This window comes from Triplophysa dalaica, chromosome 23 (assembly GCF_015846415.1).
Source record: "Triplophysa dalaica isolate WHDGS20190420 chromosome 23, ASM1584641v1, whole genome shotgun sequence".
NCBI lineage: Eukaryota > Metazoa > Chordata > Actinopteri > Cypriniformes > Nemacheilidae > Triplophysa > Triplophysa dalaica.
In genome coordinates this window covers 7,782,671-7,804,058 of record NC_079564.1, presented here as the reverse complement: position 1 = coordinate 7,804,058, position 21,388 = coordinate 7,782,671, and the positions used below count along the sequence as shown (strand labels likewise).

Genomic DNA, 21,388 nt, shown 5'->3' with positions numbered 1-21,388 from the left:
ACCAATTGAATATTGTTATAGGCTACGGTGAGTTAAAAATAATGTAATAATTGTTAATTTGCTTAGAAATCTGAGCCTCGAGTTTATTTCCGTGTGTAACACCCATGCACTCACAAACCATTCTTTCAGTTTACAGTAAAACAAAGCGGCTGAAAATAAAGGGATAGTCCACCCTAAAATGAAAATGTTGTCATCATTTACTCACCATCTTGTCATTTCAAACCTCTCTGACATTCTGCTTACACTTTACTTAATTATAATGAATTATTAAAGTATATAACATAATGCATAAAATGTTTTAATGTATTAACTATGCCTTGTAATGCACCTTATAATACATTTTAATTTGTAATGAATAATTGTGACCACAGGTGTAAATTATAACACTAATCAATTCATTGTCACACTTAGCATTTTTAATTTGGTTCTAATTCTTTACAACAACATTTAATGTATTACAACACACACTATGAACAATTATTATGCATCACACCCTTTAATAACCCTTAAAAATGCATTAAACATAAAGGCTCTTTCTTCCACACAATACAAAATATATTTTGAAGAACATAAGCCAAACAACGGGGGTACCCTTTGACTTCAGTTGTACGGACACAAAACCAGTTCAAGTCAATGGGTACCATCACTATTTGGTTACTGACATTCTTCAAATGATCTTCTTTTGTATTTCACAGAAATAGAAAGTCATGCAGGTTTTAATTGGCAAGAGGGGGTTAGTAAATGATGACAGAGTTTTTCTTTTTTCGGTTGAACTATCCCTTAAACATTGAATTTATTTTAAAGCTGAATGCGAGTTCTCTGTTATTACATGTCTCCCCTGATAACTCTGATACAAAACTTCCCAGTCAAACTCCTAAAATAAGAAAAGCGTCTAATACTATCCATCATGTCTGGAACAGGTTGGACAGTGACATATAGTCTGCAACTATCTCAACCGGCCAAGCCTCACAAAACCGGGAACAGGTTGATGTAAAGACAGAAAAAAGCACATATGTTATCTCTCTATCCCTTTTCCCCTTTAAGCTCCGCTCCAGAAGCTTTTCATACAGGGGTCAATAGTTCTAATACAGCCAGCTCGCCTCCGTCCTACCAAACACCCGGAAAATCACCTGACCACGGGACTATTCACTACGCCCCAGCGAGCCCCGCGCAGGTACACAGAGGTGAATGATGTCTGATGGTCTTCATACACGGGCAGCTTCACATCCTCCTTCATGGTACCGTGAGTGCCCCCGGGACCCCTGTCAGTTATGATGGAATCACTGCTGAGGTAGTTGTTTAGCGCTGTGCTTTCTTTTTGTTTTAATCCTTCCATCGGGGGCCGAATTGGTGTTTGGTGATGGATGGAATGTTTTGTATAACAAGACTGGACATGGTCTTGTTGAAAAAGTGATGACCGGTTAGGTCGCTGAGGGTAGGATTTTATACTGCGTGATCCGGAAGATATTATTCATCCCCTTGCCCCCCTTGGTAAAACATGTCCAAAATCACACAAGACCAGGTGAAGAGGTCTTAACTTTAATAGACAGTTGCTTGGCAACTTAGTCATTAGAGTCCTTGGAGCTTTCGTTGGGAGTCTGAAATTATGTATTGTTAAACATAGTTGTCAGGCAATACAGGACGCTCTTTGATTTGTAAGTCCTCAGAAGCCTCTGTGTCCTTTTTATAGGTGTAATAATGGCATATCATCACATAGTTTTCAGGCTGACAACCACTTGATCACTTTTAGGCTGTGCCTCCGTCTAATGAAGACGGCAAATAACACTCCTGCGGGATTAAAGTTTCAGACCACATTTAAATCAGATAATGACTGTTTTCCAAGAACCGTCTGCATTATCCAAATGCACTTTTTTATTTGCACTCATTTTGAACTTCTCTGCGGTGTTGAAGTTGAGTCACAGTATGTCATTCATGAAATGTAATACTAGAGCTTTCATGCATGCAATTTCACAAAATATTGGACCAGCCCTTGCTTTTTTCCCTGGCTGCATAGAGCTCTCTGTTACAAGTAGGGCATTATACCCAAATCATTATACATTCTAGCACTAGGCCTTTTCCCAGCACAGTGTTACATCACAGAGAGTACAATCAAATTATTTTACAATATATATTACAAAATATTAGACCATTTGAAATGTAAATCTCTTGATTTACCTTATTAAGTGGGAAAGGGCCATTTTAAGGCAGAATTTTGTTTTATGTGTCTACAGTAAAAGGAAAGGTTCTACAAACGATTGTTTGCCTAAAAATGAAATGTCTTTATCATTTACTCACCTTCTTATCACTACAGAATGTTGGTTACCAAACAATAGTCGTACTAATGGGTTTTGCCTCCATGTGAATGGTTATCACTGTTGTTCATGACATTTTTGGGCGAACTATCCCTTTAAAGGGTTCTTTGCAACGATGCATAAAAGAACCTTTTTGGTTATCCCGAGAACCTTTTAAGTCAAAAGTTCTCAAAAGAACCTCTCCTAGCCTTTTATAGCCTATATATGTAAAACTTTTTCCACTTTGAAGAACCTTTTGGCTAACAGAAAGGTTTTGAGGATGTTAAAGGTTGTGGAACCAAACATCCAAAAATAGTCCTGCTATGGCAACGTTTAGGTTTACGTTATTTCGAAGAGTAATCTAGATTGATAAAAATGGAATACTCACTTATTGTTCTTTTTTATAAGGTCAAGTTTTGTTTAATGGTAACGTAACAATGAAATCTGAAAAGATATTTAGGCCTAATAGAAAACATGCATTCAGAGTGCTAGAAAAATGTGAGCAGTATGCAGTGTTGGGTAAGTTACTCTGAAAAAGTAATTAATTACTAGTTACTCATTACATATTCAATAGTGTAATTAGATTACTGTCCAAATTACTCTGTCCAAAAAGTATTTAGTTACTCATTACTAATTACTTTCTATATCCTACATCAACCTTTATTAGTTAAGCGATTCAAGGATAGACATGAAACGGCTTATTGAATTCATTCAAATAATATTATTAACTGACCAAAGTATTACAAATGTGAGAATTATACATTAAAGCACAGATTTTAAAGTAAGACTTTGTCAATAACACTATTGCACACGCATATATTTAACAAAGTATTTCGTTTAATTACATCAAAAGTAACTGTAATGAAATTACAGAAAACATAAGAGTAATCCCATATTTTACTTTTAAAGTAATTAAATTACCGTAACTAATTACTTAGTAACTAGTTACACCCAACACTGGCAGTATGTGAAATCCAAGTCCCAACATCTAATTATGAGATAAGAAGCATCAAAGTTTGACTTCGACCATCCTACACTATAATTTTAATCTTTGGCATTGTTTTACGCAGTCAATATTAAAGACCAATGTTATATTTTCAAAGAATAATGGTCTTTACATTATATAGGATGATATAATTTAGGAACAGGAAGTCACAAAAAAATTGCAGTGCCTTTGAAAGAATTTCCATTTCACTAATTCAACAACTCAATTAGGCTATCAAACTTTAACTGTTTATATATAGACATACAGCATGCTAATAAAGTATTGATGCCAAATTTGTGCGAAAAAGACAATTAGAAAATAATTTTACAACAAAACGGGTAACAAATGCACCATATAAACTCAAACGATGTGAATTTTTAGACAAGTTACGCAATTAACGTCGTCGATTATTATCAGCCAAGTTTTTCCATAATCGCTGGTGGTGTAGACAGCTTCATTGATTCGAACACAGCGCTGTTGCGTGGCGTCGCGAGACTAGCAGACACGGGGGCGCTCGCAGGCAGCGTCTCACACACCGCCGCTCTCTGACCGGAGCGCTTCACACAAACTGTCCGGTGAGTTGAACTCAGCAGGTCCGCTCCGCGTCTCTTACCGCTCGGCTGTCACCGTCTCCTCAGAAACAAATGGAAACCATTGTGTTTAGACTGCCCATTATTTGCGTATTTGGTGTGAGTTGTCTCTCAGCGCGTGTCTAGAGGGAGAGGTGGAGTTCAGAGAAACCTGCGCTCACACGGACTTACCGCTGCGGACTGTAGAGATATTGGGATTTAATACACGTTTGCGAGTCCTGTACATATTTGGCAGAACTCGTTGACTGTTCTTCACACCTAGATGAACGGGAGGAATATTGCAGGACTTATTTTGGTAAGTGACCCGTTTGCTTTCTTCATTAACCGAACCCTTTTAGCCATGTTTACATCCAAACAAAGTGGATTTCTTTCTTCAAAAAGCAAGACTGCAAAATAGCACATTGTATGTGATGTGATAGCCTTAACCTTATGAAACAATCTTTTATTTGTAAAATGAATAGACTGATTTCTTATTTTGCAATACTTTTACATGCAAGAACAAGTGCAATTTTCAAGCATTATTTAACGCATTCTTCATACTTAAACTGTTCAAACATTTCGTTTATTCCCAACATAGACCTTATTTACAGGAAAATTAGTGGCAAAAAAATGAAACACAAATGTCCGTTTTTATCTGTTTTGTGGAAGAACTTTAGCAAATAAAAGCGTGTTGACCGCATGGTGGTGCTGCGTTAGAGTAAATTCACAGTGTTTCGTTGAGATGAAGCTTTTGAAAGCGCAATTACGCGCTACGTCTTCATCCAGCACTAGTCATAGTAGACTGTTTGATTATTAACATACGGTGTCATTACGATATTTTAACACTAGCTTTGTTTCTTTCTTTCTTTAATGAAAATAGTGACCTGTAGCCTAGTGTATTGAAATCAGGTCCACAAATGTCCTAGTTGGGGACATTTTTTATATTTTTTCACCTCTTTATGTACCTTGTGTACTACATGTGCCTTTAGCTTTGGAAGGATATTTCATGGACAAAATACGGAAATTCTCTCTAGATTTTGAGGTGAAACTCGATTTCACATTAATTGACATTATTTTGTTTCATTTTTACACTTTTTAACATTCAAACAGCTACTTATTGCTGTATGCATAAGTCACTGAGTTTTAGCATTTTTTTTGCCAACACACGGATGTTATCAGCGAGCACATAGTGCAACAGAGAATGCGTCAGGTCATTAAGCTTAATAGCATCAATTTTGGACATAAGACATATTCACTCAAAAACGTGCAGCAAACTGCGAATATCATTATTTTAGTCATTTACTGTAGAGTGGCAAAATGACCATTTAAAGCAGTCTGGGCAGCAAATGCATTTGCTTAATGACTCTGAACACTTGGCTTTCTTGAAAAGAGTAGCTCACCTGTAGAGCTGCGACTTCCAGGAGACCAAAGACCTCTCCAGACTATAACATTATTTGTTTTACCCTTGCGTTAAAAAAACTTGGTCCTACTGAGTTTTCGATTTTATCCTGAAAGAATTCTAAGCTCACTTTAGACACAGAGAATACTAAAAACTGCATTTTTTCCTACCATGGAGGTCAATGAGCTGCAAGATCTGTCTATTTATAAGCATTCTTCCAAATATCTTTCTCTTTGTTCATCCGAACAAAGAAATGCATTCAGTTTTGGAACAACTCGAAGGTGAGTAAATGATGACAGACGTTTCATTTTTGGCTGAAGTATCCTTTTCAACCCCTTTGCATTTTAAGCAGAATATGTCTTTAAGACTAGCACATGTGGAGAGTTTATCAGCGGCACACTTCTGGAAAAGCGTGACCCTGATCCAGATGGTTAAATTACTTTTAGATCATAGCAGCGAGAGTCCTTCGGGTTCATTCTCCTGCAAAGGCACGGCCATTAAGGTCCCATAGGACAAAGCAGCTCGGGAATGTAACAGTAAAGTAACAAAAGTGCTGAATTCTGAAAGAGTATGATGAGATTCCTTTAGGCAATGAGACTGCTTCAAATTACACCGCAGATTTAACACCGAATCTCTGTGGACATATTAAAACAATCCTTGGCCCCCAAAAACCTCCGGGTCATTGTTTTTTACCTAAACCATATTTAACACCGTTTCTGTCCTAAAGAGTTTAATGTACATGGGGCCGAATATTAAGTGTAGTTATATAAACACAAATAACATAAATAGATATCTATACAGATATGATTCCTTCATAACAATCTTCCGTACAAAACACCCTCTGGGGATCTTTAGTAATTTAAAGAGCGACAGGGGAATTCCGTTGTAGCCTATTTGTAACCCGAAGTATCACTGCACCTTCACAACCACCAACCCAGAAAGCCTGATGTTCTTCTGATCCACCGGTTCTTCCATTTTTGTATTTTCCCTACTGAATACATTTTAGCACAAAAGTTTTTAATAACAGAATAAGTTCTATAGGTCACATAATACTACACGATTGTTTCAGACTTTTTGAGTATTTTTTTGGCTGCCCTGTCCCTCTTGTCTATATATAGATTTCGTTCAAAACTTCCCCCTCAGGTGTGGTGCTGTGGAACTGCCCAGTGGTGGTTTTAGGTGGAGGTTGGGGCACTGGCTGTCACTTTATTACTCCTGTAGAGTAAGTCATGCTTGAGGAACAGCTGGCATAAAGAGCATAAGGGTCGAGGGTAATGATGCTTGAACTTAATCAGGTGTACGTGGCACTATCTACCATGTCAGCCTGAGAATGGATTGTTGCCATGGCTATATCAAACACAACCTTGATGCTAGATAAGCAATGCCCGTCCAACAACTATAGAAGACAATACGGAGAGTGTGTAACATGAGATGTAATTGTCACCCATAAAGGTTTATTGACATTGTCATAGCTATTGAAGAAGATTAGATAACCGCGTTGGGTAAAAACATTATATCACACAAAACAAGCTGAGGTTGGTTTGATATAAGTCTTCGTAATCACCATTCTTTGGATTCTTTATCTTCTAATTGCTGTAAATTAGTTTTGTAAACATAGTTTTCGTGGCATCTTTTGCATATAGCGAGAATTCATAATGTTTTTGTTTTTTCTTTTCTCATTTCATGGATAATTGATTGTAACAGTTAACAGTAGCGGTGTAAAAGCATAGTGATTTGAGTGTTTTTTTACATCTTAATTTAAGGTTATTCATATTTCATATAAATTATGTTAGGTCTGAATGAACTAAGACTCCCGCGAGACTTGTATTCAAGATTTTTCCATCATTCATTTTCAGTTTATTTTATAAATGTTTTCTGTATTTTTTTGAAAACTACAATAATGTCAATTTGTAAAGAGGTGACTAGCATGTTAGCAGTTCACTCAATCTGCAGCGTTGCCAGATTGGAGCATGACTAGAGTAATAGTGACTTTGCATTGAACTGCCTATGTTCAGCGCTTTCAGTGCTTTCATCAAAGTTTTCTCAAAATTTGTTACCAGAAGATGAGTGTCCATGTGTCCGTGTGTGCGTGTGTGTGTGTGTGTGTGTGTGTGTGTGTGTAAGAGAGAGAGAGCGAGAGATGGATGCCTGTGCTTCACTTGAAACAATGATATGTCCACATATCAGTGCAGATTAACAGCATCTCTCCACGCCGGCTGATGTTTACTTAGTCCTAAAACCACAAAACCTCATTACGCTGCTTTCGCTGTCATTTGAACCACAATCCGTACACTGACAAATCCCCTGAGTCCCTGTGTATCCGCTGTGCTCTTATGAAAGACTTTCTTATAAAAATAAGGACACAGGTTTTCAGCAGCACTTACAAAGCAGGTCGACTTTATAACCCCTTCAGAACCTCTGCTGTTATTTTTAGGAAAGACTTGGACAGCATCCTGTTTATATTTAAAACACTGGACCTTATGTTCTAAGAGGAAAAAAGGAATTTGAGATGGAACCTAGCTGGAAAGCAGATTTTTTTTCTCAGTCTAGTTTATTATTTCGTAGGCAGACGTTCTGAATCATGAGTTGTCAGTATCTCTGAAAATGATTTTCCATGGTTTCTAGGCTCGGTTTAACTGCCTCATAATTTTTACGTGAGTGAATGATAATACGATACCAGTGAAGGGTTCATTTCACCGTTTGAGTGACTCGTTTACTGGATGTCTGCATGAGTTTTAGAGATGTTTTCCTGTCGTGAAGGATTATGGGATACAACTTTCAAGGGGAACTTCAAGTCGGATCACGATTATTTCTGAACTGCATTGAATGCTATTGCTTTTGATTTACATTGTTAACAAATGGAGAAGAGCAGGTTTGTGGTTGACATTCCTTTTAAATACGGATGGACACAATTTGTTTTGAGGTTGAGGTCCATTTATACAAAGCTGTTGAAGCATGGCTTTACTGTCTGTCGGTAGGACCTTGTTCTTGTCTTATAAATTTTATATATGTGGTCTTTTGATTCACGTCATAATACATTTAATGGAACATTAATGAATTGGCTGGCAAACAGGCAGATGATCCAGTCACCTCATAAAATATCTTTATAATGCCTTTGCTTCTTAGGAATTTAAGATGTACAGTAACAAAGAAACATTCAATGATAAGTGTTTGCAAATGTTATTTATAAAGCAGAAAAATTAACTACTGGACTAATTTTGTATTTCAGTCAGGGCTGGAAATGTACATACTGTACAATAAATGGCATTTTCTGCATCTGTGGTATAACAATATAATTCAATACAGTTGCGGTTAAATATCATTTTACTGTAATGTTTTTCTCTTTTTTTACATTTATTTTTAGCGTTTTGCCTTTAATTGTACTTCTTAGTGATAGAGATAACATGAAGTGAAGTGGGAGAGAGAGAGAGAGAGAGAAGGGGGTGGGTTCGGGGAAAGGACCAAGAGACGGGATTCGTACCCGTGTCACCCGATCCGCAACCCCGCCACGTGTCGGATCCGACGACTGTAATGTTTTTCATATTGTTTAAAAAATATTGATCTGACACCGAATGTTTAAAGTGTGTTTTGTTGGTAAAAATCCTGTGCCAACATATTCATTTATTTTATTATACAACTACAATTTTATAGTGAAAATTTTATTGAAGTGAATAATCTTTATAAATGGTTATTAAAAAGTCAGCCAATAAGAGCCCAGCAATAGATAGCAACTCCACTAATACTGTTTAAAACGCTTTTAAGGGTGCAACATTTTTGGTCAATAAAATGTTAAAATATTTATTTACAAAATGAAGGGGAAAAGCTGCTAAAATAGTTAAAATTAAAAGTCAAGTTGATTCATAGTTTTGATGAGTTTGGTTATTCTAATAAGTTTGAACACATCTTTGTTCAAGTGTGATATAGCTCTTTTTTTCCATGTTGAGTAAATATTGTACGAAAGAAATGTCTGTACTTTTGTGTACGTTTCACTTCATCCCATCATTATTGAATCATCCTGTTGCTGTATTAACAGGCTGGCATCATGTTGGCCACATATCAGGATAATTTATTGAAAAATCTGTGCCGGCAAATCCCAATAAAAATCACATTAACTGAAACCTTTCCATTCAAGCAAACACGAATAATCACAGCAATCTCATTTTTTATAAAGAAAAGCTTCAGATTCATTCAAATGCAGGATAAGTCAAGTGTTCCTGATGGATTCTAACAGCATTCTGACCAATGGCTGTACGGGGAAAGAGATGCAGATAGCGAGAAAGCACTTAATATGTATTTAGGGCTTTTCAGATAGAGCTGTTGCCTACCTCCTCCCCTGCTGCTCTGAAAGCTCGTGTCAGGGTGAGAACAGCATCCATCTCTGTCTGGGGTCTTGCTTGCGAAAATGTGGCGTAGCAGATAGGGGGAGTGTAGATTGATTCTTGAAGCTGACACTGCTTGATGGTGAAGAAGGTCTGCGTCTAAAAAAGGCCTCTAATGAGATGCCTTGAAGGTGTTCTGCATGGCTGCATGACGGGTTAAAACTACAACTCTCGCTTCCTGTTCCGGTGGAGAGAGCCAGAGCGGTTTTGGTTCTGTGTCAGCCCTGAGTTCTAATTCCTGCACAGATGTTTAATTCTGATATGACAAACTGTTAATAAAGTTTTACGGACAAACTCAGACTTGATTTGGCGATATCAAGCATGTCACTTTTTTGTCACTTTTTTCTGTCTACTTTCCACTTGGTTGCTACTTTTCTAAATTAGTGCTGATGCTATTAAAATTCTATGTTGGATGACAACAGAAGATTCCGCAGTTATGCTAGATTGCCAGGTAGGGATAGGGATGCTCAAATCTGTTCTTCGACATCTATCCACAAGGGTATCCAACCCTCATAAAACACACCTGAGGCATTTAATCACATCTTGGAGTTCACTTGAACGGGTGTGTTCAGATTGTGACTGGAAGCAGACTCTTCGAGATGGTTGCTCTCCAGGAGCAGGATTGAGCACCCTTATCTATTATTCCCATACGGGCTTGAAGATTTAATTTAAAAACTTTTGATCAATAGGGAGTTAGTTCTTACTTTGCTGTTTTGACAGTTTCAACTGAATGGTCTACCAGCACCTGTTGGAACATAGCTGAACAGGGTTTGCTTCCATTCAGATGTTGGCATCAATAAGGTCAAGCAGTCATTTTGAGTGATGAGGCTGGTAGTCTCTGGAATTCCAGCAAAAACAAACCTCAGGAATGACACAGTCAACCAACAGCGACGTGAAAGACTGACAGCATGACAACATACATATATTATTATATCATATATTTTTTAATGCTTAAAGACATTAATATTTTAAATCTTAATATGAAGTTATATTCTTTGCAGTTTTCAAGATATGAAAACATGGCTTCTTTTTTAGTTATTTTGACCATTTTGTTCCATTTGAATTTTCTGCAAATAAAAAACATGATTTTCACAAAAATATTTTAATTAAAGATGTACTTATATATTATATATTTTGATATACCTCATAAATTCCTTTCTTTTAATGATGTGTGCTTACCTCTAAGCCATGACTCCATCAAATGCCCCACTGTTTTTGTAAAGAGATGAGTCAAATTCAGTATTTTGCTTCATTGACATGTGATATTTGTGATACTTCTTGGTGTGCGTCTGTGCTATCCAAATCTGAGGATATGTCAGGGGACTTGACATCATCCCTGACAGGTGATGCGTCCACGGGGTCCAGAGAGCCAATGGAGTCAGACAGAATGTGACAGGTGAAAATTTAACATTACAGTTAAATTAAATATGCTCTTCTTTCAAAAAAATAAACATCCAAAAGCAACCCTGAGCCTTTTTTATGTACTTTTAGACATTTTTATTAGGGAAATACTTCTAAATTTATAGAGGGACAGTTTTTATAAAATAAATAATTATGCCGTATCTGCCCACCCTCATGGCCTTACAAAAGTATGGGACTTTCTATTTTCTGTGGTACGCCACAGAGAAACTGAATGTCTGGTCTTCTTTCATACAATGAAATTTGATGGGGACCAGGATCTATCAATCTCTAAAACAGACAAACAAAACTGCTGCACTTGTGTTCTACATTTTTATTTATAGCATCCTGTGTGGCGCTAAATATTCACTATAGTTATTCACTGAAAATCTTGAAAAATTTCCTTTGCCACTATGGTCACCATTCTTGTACAGTTGTTTGCAAAAATAAAACAGTTTTACTACTCTGTATAGGTCATATGAGTTTTGAAAGGTATGGGAGCAAGTCAATGACATCACAATTTTTCAATGCACTTTTCCTTTAATAAACAAAGCCACAACCCCTTGATGCAATGGCTTGGAGAAAATCCCATTCATGTCTGTGAACAGCTTGATTTTATGGAGACAGAGCTCTTGCTAATCAATACAAAGCCTCCCAAGTCCTGCTTAAAGCATCGAGCGTCTCCCTGAAAAGCCGTACCACATCGCTCTGATGGGGGAGCGCCATGGCATGCAGTGCACTTTTAATGCGTTGCCCAGCTCCTGTCAAATAGACGCTTGCTCATGCGAAGTGGGTGCAGAGATCAATATGAGATTTCCTTTAATTAGAGGCGGGTGTCATTTATATTTAAAATCTTAGAAAAGGGATCTTTACTCATTACTACCCCTAGAATGATGGAGCAATAGAAGACAGATAAATATATCTCATCTTAAAGTGGGGGTGATCCCCTTCGGCAGACGATGACAACTTCCTGCTTCTTGATTGAAGCCTGTGCAAGTAGACACATTTGAGATTTTTTTAGCAGGGATGTTTAGAGATCAGACAATATTTTGAGCATTATGTCCATTTTCAGATAATCTGATAATATTGATCAGACCTCATATTTTCCCCACTTTGGTCTATATTTATCCCAGTGAAACTATGGTTACAGTTTCGCTACCTTTGAGTTTCTGCTTCTTAATTAAGGATTTTAACCCACCATTAACTATTTTTTGGTGGGTGAAAGGTGGAAGGACTTTGTTCAGCGGCGGCCCTTCTTAAATTAAGTTATTTAACATAAAAAGTCAATTATGAAAACAGGCTGTGTTTATGATTAATATTGTACAATAATGTTCAATGATAAATTGTGTAATGCATATCAGTGGCTGTAAAATATTAAATTGGTATTTTAGGTTGATTCTAGGGCTGGCATATTTTGAGTTTTGATACTAGTTTTGACTGGCCATTGGGTTGTTTTTGTAAGGTAGACCTGGCAACCCGGATGATATTTGATTTTACCAAATACTGTTGTTCAGCCAAACACTTTAGCTAAAGTTTTGAGTTTAGGATTGGACTGTCTGTTTGTCTATTCGATATCACCAACCGTTATCAAAATAGGAACGAAACAAATCATTGTCATACGCCGACTTAGTCTCATGGCCATTTGTGACATGGTCTATTGATTCGTGTTTTTGTTAGTCATCACAACCTTTCTCGAGTCATTCACCAAAACCTGTGTCACTCAGCATGACTTTCAATATACATACAGTCTATATATGGACATTTATATTTATAACTTGATATCAGGGGAATTTAAACATATAACTGTAATCAACAGATAAAATTTCCTGTGTGAGTATGTTGCATACACACCATTGTGTAATCCACTCATTTTACGAAGTAAAAGTCCATTTTTTCTCGTTGTACAACTTTTTGTATGCCAGTGCACTCGATTAGTATTTCCTTCTGCTCTATGCTAAGAACTCTGGGGTCTTTACAGTCAAGTGTTGTGGGAGTTGAAAGGCGTGCTTTCATTTGTATTCACCTTGGATAAATGCCACTGGAGGAGGGCTTGTTAGCTAGTAAATTAGCCTACCTGCCGACTCTGAGTTCCTGCGGTGGAACGATCGACACATCACTACTTTCTCAATCCCCGTTTAATATGTTTTTCTTGCTGTTCAACTTTCCACCCCTTCTAAAAAGACAAAGCGCTCAGATGGGAATATCGAGTTAGAAAGAGAAGAACAGAAATCACCTGTTGCGCTTAAAATGTCCAGTTTTGCCTGTCGGGCTATTAAGCTCTGAACGAAGATTATATCAACAGGCTTCTTTTCCTTTGAATAATGTTGAATGAACTGAATGAATTATGGTGAGCGAAAACCCACAGGGTTACTTCCCAGTACAGAAACAAATGTTGTCCTGTGAATAAAGCAACAGTTTCCTAAAGAAAGTGATTGCTTGACCCTACTGTATAGTTCCCAAGAACCCCACACAAACTGACAAATCATGGGCACTAAATGGTTTTCGGTGTTAAGTGGATTGAAAGAATGGAGCCTTTGAGTAATTATTCAGAGCCATAAAAGACCCAGTTGTTCCATGACACTCTCCAGTCTCTCATTGACCCTGCTGAGGTCTGCAGTCTACCGCTCCCCCATCTCACCTGCTGATCTTAGATGGGTCTTGTTGCAGTTTTCCTCCATTCGTGCTTTTCTGTCACCACATAAACCATGAGCTCAACCCTGAACTCAACTGACAGCTGCCCTTACAAGGGCTTAACGTAGACATATTTGATAAGCAAAGTTAATCTGCACAGAGCCATTGGATCTGACACATGCACTGTAGATTTGGAAGATGTTAAAAGTGAAAGAGTGTCAATTTTGAATTAGATTTTAAGGGATAGTTGACCCAAAAACTAAACTACTCACCTTCTAGTCATGCCAAACCTGTATTAACTTCTTTGTTTGGTTGAACACGGATAAAGATATTTGGAAGAATGGCAATTCTGAGGCACCATTGACCACCATTGTAGGAAAAAGAATGTGTAATTTCTTTGTTCTGTTGAACACAAAAGAAGATATTTTGTGAAATTTAGAGAAGTGAACAGATCAGGACCATTTTAAAATGTCCTGCAAAAGAAGACAGAAGACTGACACATTTCTCAAAATATCTTTTGTGTTCTATTTAGAAAAAGAGTTGTTATTTTTGGTTAAGTTTTTTTTACCTGGGTGCTCTTGCAAGTTATACAGAAACTATACCACAGAACAAATACATAAATACACAAATGCATCATATGCTGAGATGAAGAACTACAACAGTAAATCTTCAGTTGCTCCATGCCAGGGCTGGCGCTGGTACCTCCTAACAGCAAAGGAAAAAGCCATGTGCCACCCTGTATAAGTTCATCTATTTTTATCTTCCTTTCTTCTTTGTAAATTTCCACTCTCTAATTACTGTAAGAACAATAAGCACAACATATAATTAGCACATGTGGAACTTTGTTTTATTGGATTGTGATGTTTTTCTCTCCTCTGTGTTGTTAGGTAATTATCTGGTCTATTGAAGCTTTTAAAGAAGGGTGTACAATTGAAAACGGCTGCTTTTTTAACCGTTCCAACTATTATTCTTTCTTCCATTTTTAAATAACAGACACTTTTTAACAGGGCCACCTAACCTGATCCGTATGGGCCGTTTCACCACTGCTAAATTTCATGCTAATTAGGATTGGAGAGAGGGATAATGAGGATTATGCATACAAGGATTTTTCTCTCCAGCTAATAATGGCTGAATGTTCTTTGGAAACAATTAGGGGAACACATCCTGTTATTTCTGCCCTCAGAATTGGATTCAATCTACCATGGCTGCTCACCGCACACGTTTTTGTATGGAGCGGGAGGAGGGGTGAGAAAGAGAATTTGAAGGTGAACATGGGTAGAGAAAGGGAAACAAGAGCTGAGAGAGAGAGAAAGCAGAGGGCCTGGTCCAACAGTAGTCCTGGATGATTTAGGAATCAGAGGTGTTTGGGATAATATCGTGTCTGAATGGCCCACCTGGAGGCCACATGCGGTGGCCCCAGTCTGGAAAACCTACAGTCACCATTAAATGGAAGGGTGTGGGGGCTCATTAAAACATTATTTATGTGCGCTGTGATATTTTATCACCACCATACGATTTCATTGAGCTTTGCTAGTGCATGTTGGCAAGCAGAGGGAGAAGAATAACTTATTGTTGGACTTTCTCAGACGCCCGTCATTAAAAAGAAAAGTTGAGGTGAAAGGCTGTGCAGCTCCCAATCCACCCGAGTGTGCAAAATTCTCCATCTTGTTAGCACCTGTTTCAGTTTGTTTACGGACTGGTTGGGGAATGAACTTGACTGCACTTAAATTTAAATCTTATTGGTTATGTGAGCTCGTTGTGGAATGTTTGGGAATGTTCTGCCTCAGTGTTCTTGTTTATCTGTCTGGATGATAGGAGAAAACTGTAACAGACTGTTACATTGCAACCAACTGTAACCAGAAATCAAAAATAAATCCATTGCAAAGGATTTTCTGTTAGCATTATAGCATCCATTTTGATTGGCCGTCAATTTTTAATTATCTCATTTTATATTTTTGCCGTCTAAATTGTTTATTTATTTAATGATAAATGTGTCTTCAACAAGCAAAGTCTTTAAATAAATGTATAAATATAAATATATTGGTCTTGAATGGAAATAGTCATGCTAGGTGGGAGGGATAATGAACCTAAATGTTCCTTTATTTCGCCCACCTTAGAAAGTATTTTGAGAAATGATTATTTAATGTACATAACACAACTTTAATGATTTTTTAATGGCCATATAGCAAGTTCAGGACACATTACATTAATGTATGCATGTATGTATGTATGCATGCATACATTAACATGTTAATTTTGTTTGGTTGGATGTATCGTGATCAGAGAAGCTGTCTGACTGAGACCAAGCACAGAGTTAATATAGCATTTTCCTGTCCAGCTGCACCCACCCGCAGGTCTTCCCCGTCCCAAAAGTCTGTTTAGTTTTCTCGAGTAGGGCTCACAATGGTACGGCTGTATGTGCGCTATTAGTGGTGATCCCAGGTGCTATTTACCACATTTTGATGGTGAAGTGGGGAAATTGATGTTGAATTTAGTGGTCAAGTGTGGTCAGGTAGAGCAGCTCACAAACATGCCAAATACGTGCTCTTGGCCTACAAGACCACCGCTGGTTCGGCACCCCCATATCTTCACTCGCTCTTACAGGCTTATGTACCCGCCAGATCCTATATGCTTTGCAAACGAACAACATCTTGAAGTGCCATCCCAAAAAGGGAAAAAATTACTCTGGATTTGTTCCACAGTTGTGGAATGATCTGGCCGCTGCTGCAAGATCAGCAGATTCTGTATCCATCTTTGAGAATCCGCTGAAAATACAACTCTTCCTTCAGTACCTGACTGATTAGTTCTGACTTCTATCTCTTTTCTGCTCTTTCTATCCTTAAAAAAACCTTTGCTTTTTATACTGTTGTAGGCTACATGAGACCAGTTTTACTGCGCTTATGCTCTTTGTTGTCCTTATGTTGTCACAATTGTTTCCATTGTATACCTCATTTGTAAATCACTTTGGATAAAGCATCTGCTAAATGACTAAATGTAAATGTAATGCAAATATTAAAAATAAATGCATTACAATGTAAAATAATATTATTGTATATATAAAGATCAAAATCCATCTTGACCTCCAGATGATCTGCTTGTGTGCTTAACATTGCTCATGAGCAGATCCGTTTCCTCACTAGAGAACTGTTTAGTTTTTCAGTTAGCAAATTATGGCATGTAAAAAAGCTAATCCGCCATGGCGCGAGCGCAACTTGCTCTTAAGGGATTATGAGATGAGACTCCCAAAACACGCCATCACACCCAATATAGAGACAAGCTTTTTAGACCAACACATACCGTTTTTTTCCATTGTTAAACCAGCAAAATTATATTTGGACACGCCCTAATAACTTGCGCCATGCACTTTAGACCAGGCGCTTACACCTTTAAAATAGGGCCCATTGATTTCTGAAGAGCCATATTTATTTGGGTTCCTTGTAGAATTTGATTCCTGTCATTTTTAGACAGGATTCGGCTGTAGAATGAAGATCGATTTTAAATAAATTGTATTTTGCGCTCAGTGTTTATTTATTAAAACAGTGGTTTATAATTTCATTACCTTTTTCATTCTGTTATTCATGAAGTGTTTTTGTTTTCCTTTTGAAATTGTGCTGCAAAGTAGTTTCGATTAATCGCCGGTTTCCACTCTGAGAATTATTAGCCCCGTTTTCCCCCACCACACTCCAAAAGAGATTTCTCAAGCGTACTATATCGATAGGCGAGTGTTTTGTTTAACATTCTGACCCACAACACTTAGCATAGCTCGGTTAGTCTCAAAAGATCAGAAAGTGACATGGGTTAATCTGACTTGAGCGCAATAACACAGCTGCTTAAACCAAACAAGCTCTCCTTTTGGTACTTAAGTGACTGCTGTGGGCTGGACGCATGGCCCGCACTGCTTACAAATACACCGTAAGAGAGATGCTCTCAATGGAACCCTAAACATCTGCTGCAGTTTGAAAACTGCTTGTGTAGGAAGTGCGTTTGACGTCAAACAAATGATTGGAGTACTGTACAGGGTTTGGGATGTGAGATCAGAGCCTTGTTATTAAGTATGTTGTTAATGTCAATTTGGATTTAGATGCATTTTTAGAATGGATTTCATGGATTATAATGAAGTCTGTTTTCTGAATTATACTGAATTGAAATGGACCGTATTTTTCTGTTGACAAATAGGGTGTTTTAGGAGAAATAGCAGCCTTTGTATTGATGTAATGAAACTCACTCTTTAAAATAGACCATAAAAATTCAGCGTACTAAAGGTGTTGAAACATGTGACCGCAGCATGCAGTATAATTAGCTAAAAGATTTTAATGAGAAAAAAGTCCTGTAGATCATTAATGAACCAGAATGAAAACAACAATGGTAAGGGTTTCACAGACCGTCCAGATATTAGAAATTCAACTGACATTGTCTGAAAGGTTGTAAACCTAAGCTATGGGCTAAAAATACTGCACTAAAGTACATACATTTGTATGTAGTAAAGATTCTGATATATTTGTTTGATGTCACAGACCACTTTATCTCCGACACACTAATCCTCATTCTACGTAGTATAGTATGCTAGAATGCAGCTATAGTGAAAATACACGTTGAATAGTGTAATCTCTTCTTACATTGTGTCTCAAACCCCCTCGTGGACTATTTCATCCCTGGATTTGACTGCTCATCTAATTAGACTACTGGGCCGCTATATTTCAATTACTTTAATGAGGCCTCCAGGATAAAGCATATATCCCCAGTTAAATGTTATCGTTTAAACTTCATTGTTTAACGTCCAGATGGCAGAATATTGCAGGAAAAGGAAGAGCGAGACAGTCCCAGGTAAGAATAGCCCACATAAACGATTGTTTGTTATACAGGCTTTACTGCAGCATACTGCTTTTTTAATATAATAAACTATTGCAGTGTATGGAACTGTGGGTATTGTCGCAGACACTGCATTATTTTTGCATTAATGATCTCCATCCTCTATTGATCATTTTGAGACCATGTTCTTTCTGTATATAATATCTGATCAGATGCTGATTTCGGTGGCCTGCTATTTTTATGCCATCCTTTACTTTAAGTAAAAGTGTTGATAAGAACATAGATAACAAAGATGGTTATACCAGTAATCTCTGACCTCACAGGGAGTAAAAAAACAGCTTATAAAAATAAAATAAGAATTGTTTATTTAAAAATGTAAAAATGCTAATTGTTTAAAGTAGTTTAATTTATCAAACAAGATAGAGACTGTTAAAAATAAAATAAGAATTGTTTATTTAAAAATGTAAAACTGCTAAATGTTTAAATTAGTTTAATTTATCAAACAAGATAGACACTGTTAAAAATAAAATAAGAATTGTTTATTTAAAAATGTAAAACTGCTAAATGTTTAAATTAGTTTAATTTATCAAACAAGATAGACACTGTTAAAAATAAAATAAGAATTGTTTATTTAAAAATGTAAAACTGCTAAATGTTTAAAGTTGTTTAATTTATCAAACAAGATAGACACTGTTAAAAATTAAGAGAAACTGCGCCAATAGCCCTGTGGTTAGCATGCCAGCATATAGCTACAGGTCGTCTCGATGGTCCTTCACCTGTCTGTCCCACTCCCCTATCTCTGCCCAATGCTCTCTCCACTGTCCTGTCCCAATAAAACCAAAAGCCCCATAAATATAACCTAATGTAATAAAATAAATATGCAAAAATAAGAGAAAACGTTTTTGGACTTGTAGAAAGATGAGGGTGTGGGTGTTTGGGCACCTCAGTGAATTTGAAGTGCTTCCACTAAAATGACATTGAGACACTTCAGTAATTGCAAAATGTCTTTTTTGTGAAAAGTGAAGTTACATCAACCAACATTTGTTTGCATAGTTTGATATATTGTTGACTATGCAGTTGACTTAGATTTTTAAGTGTGGCTTAAGTGTACAAATACCGGCAGCTATGGTCACAGTATTTTTTATTTATGAGCGTTGGATGCCTGTGCCTTTTGGGCAAGTTTGGATGTTGAGAACTAAGGAAACAAGTAGGAAGCAGTGGAGCTGAATGCAAGCTGATTGGGCAATTGAAATCCACCTGTGACATTTTTCACCTCTGTTGAGTAAATTGTGGTTGAAGTACGGAAGGCATTTATAGATGACATTTCCAAGCAATCAAATTAAGAACATTTTGATTGGGTTCAGTGAAAGCGAAGAAAATGCATTTCTCAGGATGGTGTAAGAACTTGTTGCTACGCAGATAAGATTTGTATCTGGGTCATTGGGTCCTGCCTTGAGCTTCCTTTATCTTCGATGGTTTGGTATTCTTCACTTACAGCGTTTGTTATCATCACAGGCTATGGCAGTTCGGATGGATTGATCTTCTTGTTCTTCTTTAGAAGATTGCATGAATTCATCTGCCTGTTTCATGTTTACCTCATTTATAATGGAGTCTTTGGAGACTGAGTTCTATGTTTTTCCGTGTGTGAAAGGGAATCCACAGAGACTGAGCATCACATAATGCCATGGGAGTGCAATTATTCAGTCTTCTTAATACCTTAATTGGTTTAGATCTACATTAAAATTCATGTTGTTTTTATAATGTGCTGCATTTCAATGTGGCATAAATCATCCAACTTCTTTTTTTCCCTCTAAGATGTTAATAAGCTTATTAGGCAATGTTTTAAGGCAAACGCTGCTCATCAGAATAGAGATGACTCTCTGCATTTCTCTTGACTTTGCCCTATATTTTGGGTCTCGGGAGAGAATGGAATTAAGCTCATTAGGTATTCGATACATTTCATTAACATCAGTAAATCGTACAGGTATATAAACGTCCACAGATGTTTCAAGCAGGGGTCTATGTATAGTCTGAGGACGTTTAAGGAGGTTACACCGAAAGTTTTACATTTGCTTTGTTGAAAAGGTATTAAAAAGTGAAAATGTAGGGATTTTAAGAGCTATATATACAATTGTGATTTTTTCTTTTTAAAGACAAAGCAAAGCACAACAGAAGGTTTATACAATAAATCGGCAAAAATTACACTGAGCTACAGCATACCCTAAACAAATGTTTTGCTACATGTGGTTCTTTGATCGGAATTATAGGGTAACCGCTTTTCCATCTTGGTGCTTCAGTGGTTCTTCAGAGGTTCTTTGGGGGGACTGAGGTGCTACATAGATCCGTTTCCATATAAAGAAAATGTTGAGCCCCTGTATGGTTCTTGATCGGCTATTTATAGCACCTCAGTCACCCCAAAGAACCGCTGAAGAACCACTGAAGCACCAAAATATGGTTCTATACAGGAAAAAAGTGGTACCCCTATTATTTCGAGCCAGGAACCACTTTTAGTGCTATAAAGTATATTCAACACACAGTTACAATAAGTCTTTCTTTAAAAGTTATAGTATAATATGAGTTGAAGTAACATATAGGGTTTGAAATCAGTGAAGTACCTCTAGAGAATTTTTGATGCTGCTGGAATAAAAAAAGTTGTAAACACTGAATTAAACCATCACTGTTTCTCCTCATCTTTTCCTCTTTCTATTTACACTGCTGATTTCTCTCTACACACAGGTGTAAAAATATGATAAGTAAATTGTTCCGGTGATAACAAGAAACGTGTGTTTCTCTTCGCTGACAGCACTGTGTACGGCTGTGTCAGACAAGAAGTGAAGTAGAGTCTCCTGTAGAAAGGTCTGTAATCTGTCCGACTTGATGCAAGCTCGACTACACAACGCCTGCAGCTGTGAGACATGCTCTGTCCT

At 37.2% G+C, this 21,388-nt stretch overlaps 1 protein-coding gene across 2 annotated transcripts in view; it reads left to right on the top strand.

Moving 5' to 3' along the window:
* The first annotated feature begins 3,773 nt into the window (after positions 1-3,773).
* Positions 3,774-21,388, top strand: part of sema5a (sema domain, seven thrombospondin repeats (type 1 and type 1-like), transmembrane domain (TM) and short cytoplasmic domain, (semaphorin) 5A) — a 98,948-nt gene continuing 81,333 nt past the window's right edge. The window contains exon 1 of one of the 2 annotated variants that reach the window (XR_008905495.1): positions 3,774-4,161. The gene's annotated coding sequence lies outside the window, so the exon portion shown is untranslated. The remainder of the gene's footprint in view (positions 4,162-21,388) is intronic. The other variant, XM_056738682.1, reaches the window with a different exon arrangement.